Below are 7229 nucleotides of genomic sequence, written 5' to 3' on the forward strand. Positions count from 1 at the left end.
TTGTAACTCTTCTATTTGAGCTTTTTCGTCCGTTTTTTTTTCTTTTGTTTTTCAAGTCCAAAGGCATTGTAGAAAACCTTACGTATGGTTTCACACCTTCCTGGTCCAGACATAGGAAGTGATGACGTCATAATTTTAAAATATATATTTTCTCTTATGAAGCCTATGTTCAGTATTTTTGGCGGGCTTATTTTTGCACGTAGAAGATTGAAATTTTGCACAAACATTCAGTCCACCGAGTAGTATTTACCAGATTTTTTTTTTAGATTTCTGTGTTAACCCCTAATTATAACACTGGGGTCCACAGGACCCCACCGAGAATCACTTATTGTAGTAACTTCTTTATTTATTATTTAGTTCCTTTTTCCATCCACGTAAATTTACTTGGCAACACTAGGTCATCAATGTATGGCAAAACTCATTTCAGTTTGCGCCGAGAAACTTGCAGTGAACAGCGGAAGTGTGTTTGGGGTCTCCCTTACCCCAGTGTTATATTTGCGGTTGCGTTTACTGAACTAGTTTCGTTGAGTGTGATTAAAGTTTTTCCTCAAAAATGAACAAAAATATTGCAAATAACGTTGATGCCATAAGACAGCTAATAGAAGAATCTGATGTCAGTTCATCCGGCAATGAAAGTGTTTTTGGTAATGATGATTCAGACTTGGATTCTGACTATGTTTTAGAAGAAAGTGAACAAGATGATGAATCAAGTGCACAAGACGAAGATAACGTTGTGTCGAGTGCTTCGCAAGGACAAAGTGCTTCGTTGAAAGGAAAGAATGGTTACCGTTGGTCATGCCAGGAACCGGATCGCAGAGGTCGGCGACTTCAAAGAAATTTGCTTTCTCATTTTCCAGGTGCAAAGGGTCCTGCAAAAACCGTAAGTACTCCAGCTGTAGCTTGGCGATTGTTGTTTGACGAAAACATCATAAAAGAAATTACTTTGAGAACTAATGAAGAAATGGAAAGAAAGCGGCAGAAGTTAGAAAGGCAGTCATACCACAACAATACAAATGAAACTGAGATTTTGGCCTTTTTTGGTCTTTATTTCTCTGGTGTAGAGAAAAACAGTCGAAGGCATTTGGCAGATTTGTAGGATACAAAATTTGGAGTTTCCCTTTACAGAGTGACTATGTCTTTACCACGATTTAGATGGTTGAGTGTGTGTCTGAGATTTGATGATAAATCTACCCTAGAGCAAAGGAAAGAAAATGACAAATTTGCGCCTATTAGAAACATTTGGGAACAATTTATTGACAATTGTAAGAGTTTGTACACGCCTTATGAGAACTGTACTGTAGATGAACAACTTGTTAGTTTCAGAGGAAGATGTCCGTTTAAAGTATATATGCGATCAAAACCGGACAAATATGGTATCAAGATTGTAATGATAAATGACTCAAAGACTTACTACATACTAAATGCTATCCCTTATGTTGGTCGTGTTCATACTGAAAAGGGGGAAAGTGTACCGTCATTCTATACCAAAAAGCTTTCTGAGTCTATTCATGGAACAAACAGAAACCTAACTGTTGACAATTGGTTCTGATCTGTTCCTCTCTTCCAAGAAATGCTAACTGAACATAAATTGACAATGGTAGGCAACTGAGACACAACAAACCAGAAATCCCACCTAAGTTCTTAGCTAAAAAGCGACAATGGGAATGTCTTTTTGCATTTGACCAAAATAAGACACTGGTATCTTACAGCCCAAGAGAGAAAAAAATGTTCTTCTGCTGTCATCCATGCACTAGTCTGCAGATATTGACGAAACTACTGGAACGCCAGACATTGTTCTTTACTATAACGCCACAAAGGGCGGAACAGACCAATTTGATGAGCTTTGTAAGACATTTAGTGTTTCGCGTAAGACAAACAGGTGGCCAATGAGAATTTTGTTTGCAATGCTCGATCAATGTGGTATAAACTCTATAGTCTTATATAGTTTGAACATGCAGAATCCGCGACTGCCACGTAGGAAGTACCTTGAGGACTTGGCTATGGCTTTGATCAAACCTTGGCTACACAAAAGACTGGAGACGTCTACACTTCGAAGAAGTGTTCGCTTAGCAATACAAGATATTCTAAATCTACCTTTGCCAGTAGTGAATCAAGGAACATTCCAAAGGAAGCAGAGATGTGGTCTGTGCCCACGTTCGAAGGACCGCAAGTCAAAAATGGAATGCACCAGTTGCCTTATTCCTATCTGTGGTGAGCAGCGTAGTGTGTTGTGTATTGATTGTTCTCAGTAAGAACAGATGATTCTCAATCCCCTCCCCCCTAAAAAAGGAACTTCTAGTTTCGGTTTGATTTACCTTGCGTTTATTAGATTTGTTTAAAAAGTTTATAAGTATTCTTTGCTTATAAGAGTAGACAATGCAAAATGCGAAGCGCATAGCAAGGTTTAGCACAAGTTATGTAGCTCAAGAGTTTTGAGTGCCACATATTTGGAAGAAAGTTAATGTATTACACTTCCATTTTGGTGGCGTGTGCTGTTATTTTATAAAGAATTCTGACTGTAACAGAAATAGTTTTAGATTTTGGGCTTTTAAAACAGTAGAATAGCATTATCTACATATAATTAAATTTCTTGCTCAAAGATAGTTCACATTTTCGAGTAATGTCATTAATATACATTTACAATGAAACAATTATATATATATAAAATTTTTCGATTACATAAATATGTATAAACATGCTCATGAGAATAAAAATAGTAATGGGGTTCCTCAGACCCCAGTGTTATATTTACGTGACAATTTATGAAGTGTTATAAAGGAGGGTTAAAACAGGGGGGATCCAGAGGAGCAAAGAGTTGAAAAAAGGGATATTTTTACCAAAAAAAATCCCTTTCTTCGGGATTTTGCCGCCTTAGATACATGATGGAGACACGTGAGTCGTACTGTCTGAAAGGCAGTTCTATTTTGAAGAGAATGATGGGCGAAATATGACCCTAGGGTAATTAGGGATGTCTCAGGGCATTTTTATCAAAATATGGCAACACCTATGTCCGGAGTCCGGCAACACCTATGTCAGATAAAAACAATGCCGCTGTGGAACAAATTATTCGAGAAAATTCTCGAACAACTTTCAAGGACATTAAATCTACAGTGAGCATTGGATCGCCAGCAGTAACAAAAAATTCTTCATGATCATCTTCGGCTCAGGAAGGTTTCATCTCGTTGGGTGCCGCACATTTTGACTGAACAGCAGAAGAGCATGCATGTGGAATGGTGTGAAGAAATGCTTGCAAGATTTGATGGAGGCAATTCTCGATGCGTCTCTGACATTGTTACTGGTGATGAGACTTGGATCTATCAATTTGACCCTGAAAATAAACGCCAGTCTACAGTTTGGACCTTTCCAGACGAAAATCCACCCACGAAAGTGAAGTGACCGCGAAGTGTGGGGAAGAAGATGGTCGCAACTTTCTTCTCCAACTCTGGCCATGTTGCAACTGTTCCACTTGAAAAACAAAGGACTGTTACTGCTCAGTGGTACATCACTGTTTGCCTAACAAAAGTGTTACAGAAGCTTCGGGAACGGCTTCCAAGAACTGGATTGCGTGGGATCCTGCTTCATCATTACAACGCCTCCGCACACACGGCGAACATCACAATTCAGTTTTTAGAATCTACGGAGGTCAAACTTATGACTCATCCGCCGTATAGCCCTGACCTGGTCCCGTGTGATTTTTTTCTGTTCCCCAGGATAAAAGATCGCATGCGTGGGAAGAGATTTTGCAGCCCTGAAGAAGCTGTAGTGGCTTACGAAAATAAACTTTCAACACTTGAAGAAAAAGACTGGCAACACTGCTTCCAAAAGTGGTTTTCGAGGATGAAAAAATGTGTACAGTGTAATGGTGAATACTTTGGGAAAATGTTCAATTGATTTTGAGTACGTAAGTTATTTCACATCTCAAAACTTTCGTAGTGAACCTCGTATTTAATACAGGGTGCGGCACGTAAAACCGGCCCGTCGTAATATTCTGGTATATTGTGTTTTTGGCAACACTTAAATAATCTACCTTCCTACCAAGAGATGGCGTGTCGAGATCGGGTCGACTTACGTGACGTGCAGCAGTCACGTGCAGCCGCAGCCAGTGAAACTTGTCAAAACCAGTTGAGAAAAAGGCCTCGTTGTGTTAAGCCGGGTGAGTGTCAGTGTGTGATAATGCCGTATTCGATACCCGAGCGTGTTGCCATTGTTGAAGGGTTCATTCTCACTGGATCTTTTGTGAAAACAAAGAATTTTGTTTCGGGAGAAATTTCCAGGACGTTCTGTGCCAGCAAAAAGCACCATTCAGGAATTGATTGAAAAATGGCGGCGTTCAGGATCGGTTCAAAATGCTCCCAGGAACAGACAACCATCTGTCTGCACACCTAAATTAAAGATGCAGGTGGAGGAGATAATGACAAGAAGTCCTCGAAAGTCAACCAGGAGATTGAGTCAACAGGTTCATGCGAGTGAGAGAAGTTGCAGACGTGTTTTAAGGGGACTGAAGTTAAAACCGTACCGGATAAGTGTTGTGCAAGAACTAAAGGAGCCTGACCTGCAGAAGAGGGTGCATTTCTGTTCATGGCTGTTGAGCAATGTTGCCAGTGGTTTCTTGGATCCACTAATGCTCATCATGAGTGACGAAGCGTGGTTCCACCTGTCTGGGTACGTAAATTCCCAAAACAACCGGTATTGGTCGACAGAAAATCCACACGCAATCCACCAGGTACCCTTGCATGATGAGAAGATTGGTGTTTGGTGTGCCATTTCCGCCATACGCGTTATTGGGCCCATATTCTTTGAGACGACAGTGAACAGTGACATGTATATGGGAATCCTGGAGGAGTTTTATACACACTTGACCGAAGAGGAGCGTCAGTTATGTTACTTTCAGCAGGACGGTGCAACATGCCACACATGAGCTGCATCATTGTCCCTTGTGCGTGAGATGTTTACACCAGAGAGGACAATCAGCAAAGGCTTGTGGCCTCCTCGCTCACCAGACTTGTCCACGTGTGACTTTTACTTATGGGGACTGTTAAAGGGAAGAGTATACGAAACAAATCCACACACAATTGAAGAACTCAAGACCAGGATGTCACCAATAGCATTACAACACAAGAACTGACAAGGGTATATATGAATCTCCTCAATCGTGCTCACATGTGTGTTGAAGTGGGCGGAGGACACTTTCAGCACCTGCTGTGAAGGCTGCTGTAAAGGTGAGTAGTCATATTCAATACATTACATTTCATTTTATGTGTTCACTTTACGGGCCGGTTTTACGTGCCGCACCCTGTATATTTCCGTGTGTATTTTGTAGGGAGCGAGAATATTCACGATAACTAAATCAACTTCAAGAGATGAAATCTTCAAACCTTGTCGAAAACAAAAATTGAATCAATGATTAAAGAAGTATTCGTGCTCATTTTGATTACGTTGCTTTATTCATTGTTGAAAGCATTTAATTTTACTCATCAGAAGCATGTTTCCAACAATAAAATTCTCAACAATGGAAGAAAACAAAATATCAGAACAGTACACGGTTTATTTTCTAATTGTTGATTGGTTAAAGTTTGAATAATTACCTCTTAAAGTTGCTTCAGTTATTATAAACATCGTTGCTCCGTACAAAATCCATTGAAATGATATGTAAAATGCACTGGTATAAATTGGTGGTTAGCACTCCTTTAAACTAAGCTTAAATCGTTTTGTTTAATTTTTAATCATAGTTCTCTCACTAATTGCTACACTGCAAATAAACAATACTTCGTGGAACACAAAGAAAGACTTTCTGTTGTCATTTTTAGAAAAAGAAGAAAGCAAATGTTAATATGTGAATGGATGAGTCATGCATGACGTACTTCCGTCAATGCTTCCTGCAATATTATTTCCGGTGGATTCCAAAGAATAACACATGACACAAGTGAAAGAGAATATTGTTTATTATTATTTTTAGTTCCTAAGAAAGGAAGTTTAAAGGTTAAAGAGCTTAAACAAAATTAGGGAAGGGCATTTCTTTTAAGGTGAGTTCAAAGGAGGAATATAACCAATAGATGGCAGCACGTTTTCCCTATTTTTTCCAATGTATTTTGTGGAGCTACAATATTCAAAACAATTCAATCAAAATCAATCAATCTACAAATTTTGCCCCAAAACAAATTAAATCATTAATTAGAACTTTGTCCGTCGTCTCATTTAAGGGGTTTTGTCCTTTCTTCAGGTAAGTGCTTCAGATATATATATATATAATGGCGGATCCAAGAGGGTGCTATAGGGGCTCTAGCTCCTCTTAACGCTCAGCTATACACTGCATAAAATGGGCTTCAATCCTGCTTTACACTGGATAAAACGGCAAAATATGGTTTAGCCCCTCCCTAAGAGGTTCAGAGGGGCTAAAGTGTAAAAAGGGATATTTCTTGACCAAAAATCCCACTTTCGCGATTATTGCTCCGCTCGGGTATATGATAGAGACATCCGATTAGTGCTTTCTGAGAGCCTACTCGATTCTGAACAAAACGACGTATGAATCATCATTCTACGATAATTAGGGACGTGTCAGGGATTATTTTACGTAATATCCTTTTTGTTACTACTGTAATTTGGAGCGCTTTGCGCGCTTTTCCAACATAGGAAAATATTTTTCCCGCCCTTAGTATTGAAGACAGAAGATTAGTATTTGTCACAAGTAATTAGTACCACAAGTACTATTTTTGCAAGTGATTTTCAGATCTGTATGTTTAGCCCGAACCGCGCCAGAGGGCCCCCAAATGGGAAAAATCCCTTACAAAAATCCCTATTTCCCTCAATTTTTCCCTCCTGAGGGACATAGAAGTGGTAATGTCTGAAACATTTCTCTATTCTGAAGAGAACGACGTATGAATCATCATCCTACAATTATTAGGGACGAGTAAGGAAATTTTTAAAGTTTCTATAGAATCTTTGGCAAATTCTGGGGATATTCGCAGAAGAGGGAAATAATTTTTCCCGCCCTTAGTGTTGAAGATAGGAGATTCGTATTTGTCACAAGTAATTAGTACCACAAGTACTATTTTTGCAAGTGATTTCCAGATCTGTATGTTTACCCAGGGCCACGCCAGAGGGCCTCAAAATGGGGGACAATGAATTTTTTCACAAAATCCCTATTTTCCTCAACTTCTCTCTCCTTAGGGACGTCTTAGGGATGTGAGTGGTACTGTCTGAAAGCCAGCTCTATTCTGAAGAGAACGGCG

The sequence above is a fragment of the Thermobia domestica genome, chromosome 9 (assembly GCF_964235325.1).
Source record: "Thermobia domestica chromosome 9, izTheDome1.hap1.1, whole genome shotgun sequence".
In the NCBI taxonomy this organism is placed as follows: domain Eukaryota; kingdom Metazoa; phylum Arthropoda; class Insecta; order Zygentoma; family Lepismatidae; genus Thermobia; species Thermobia domestica.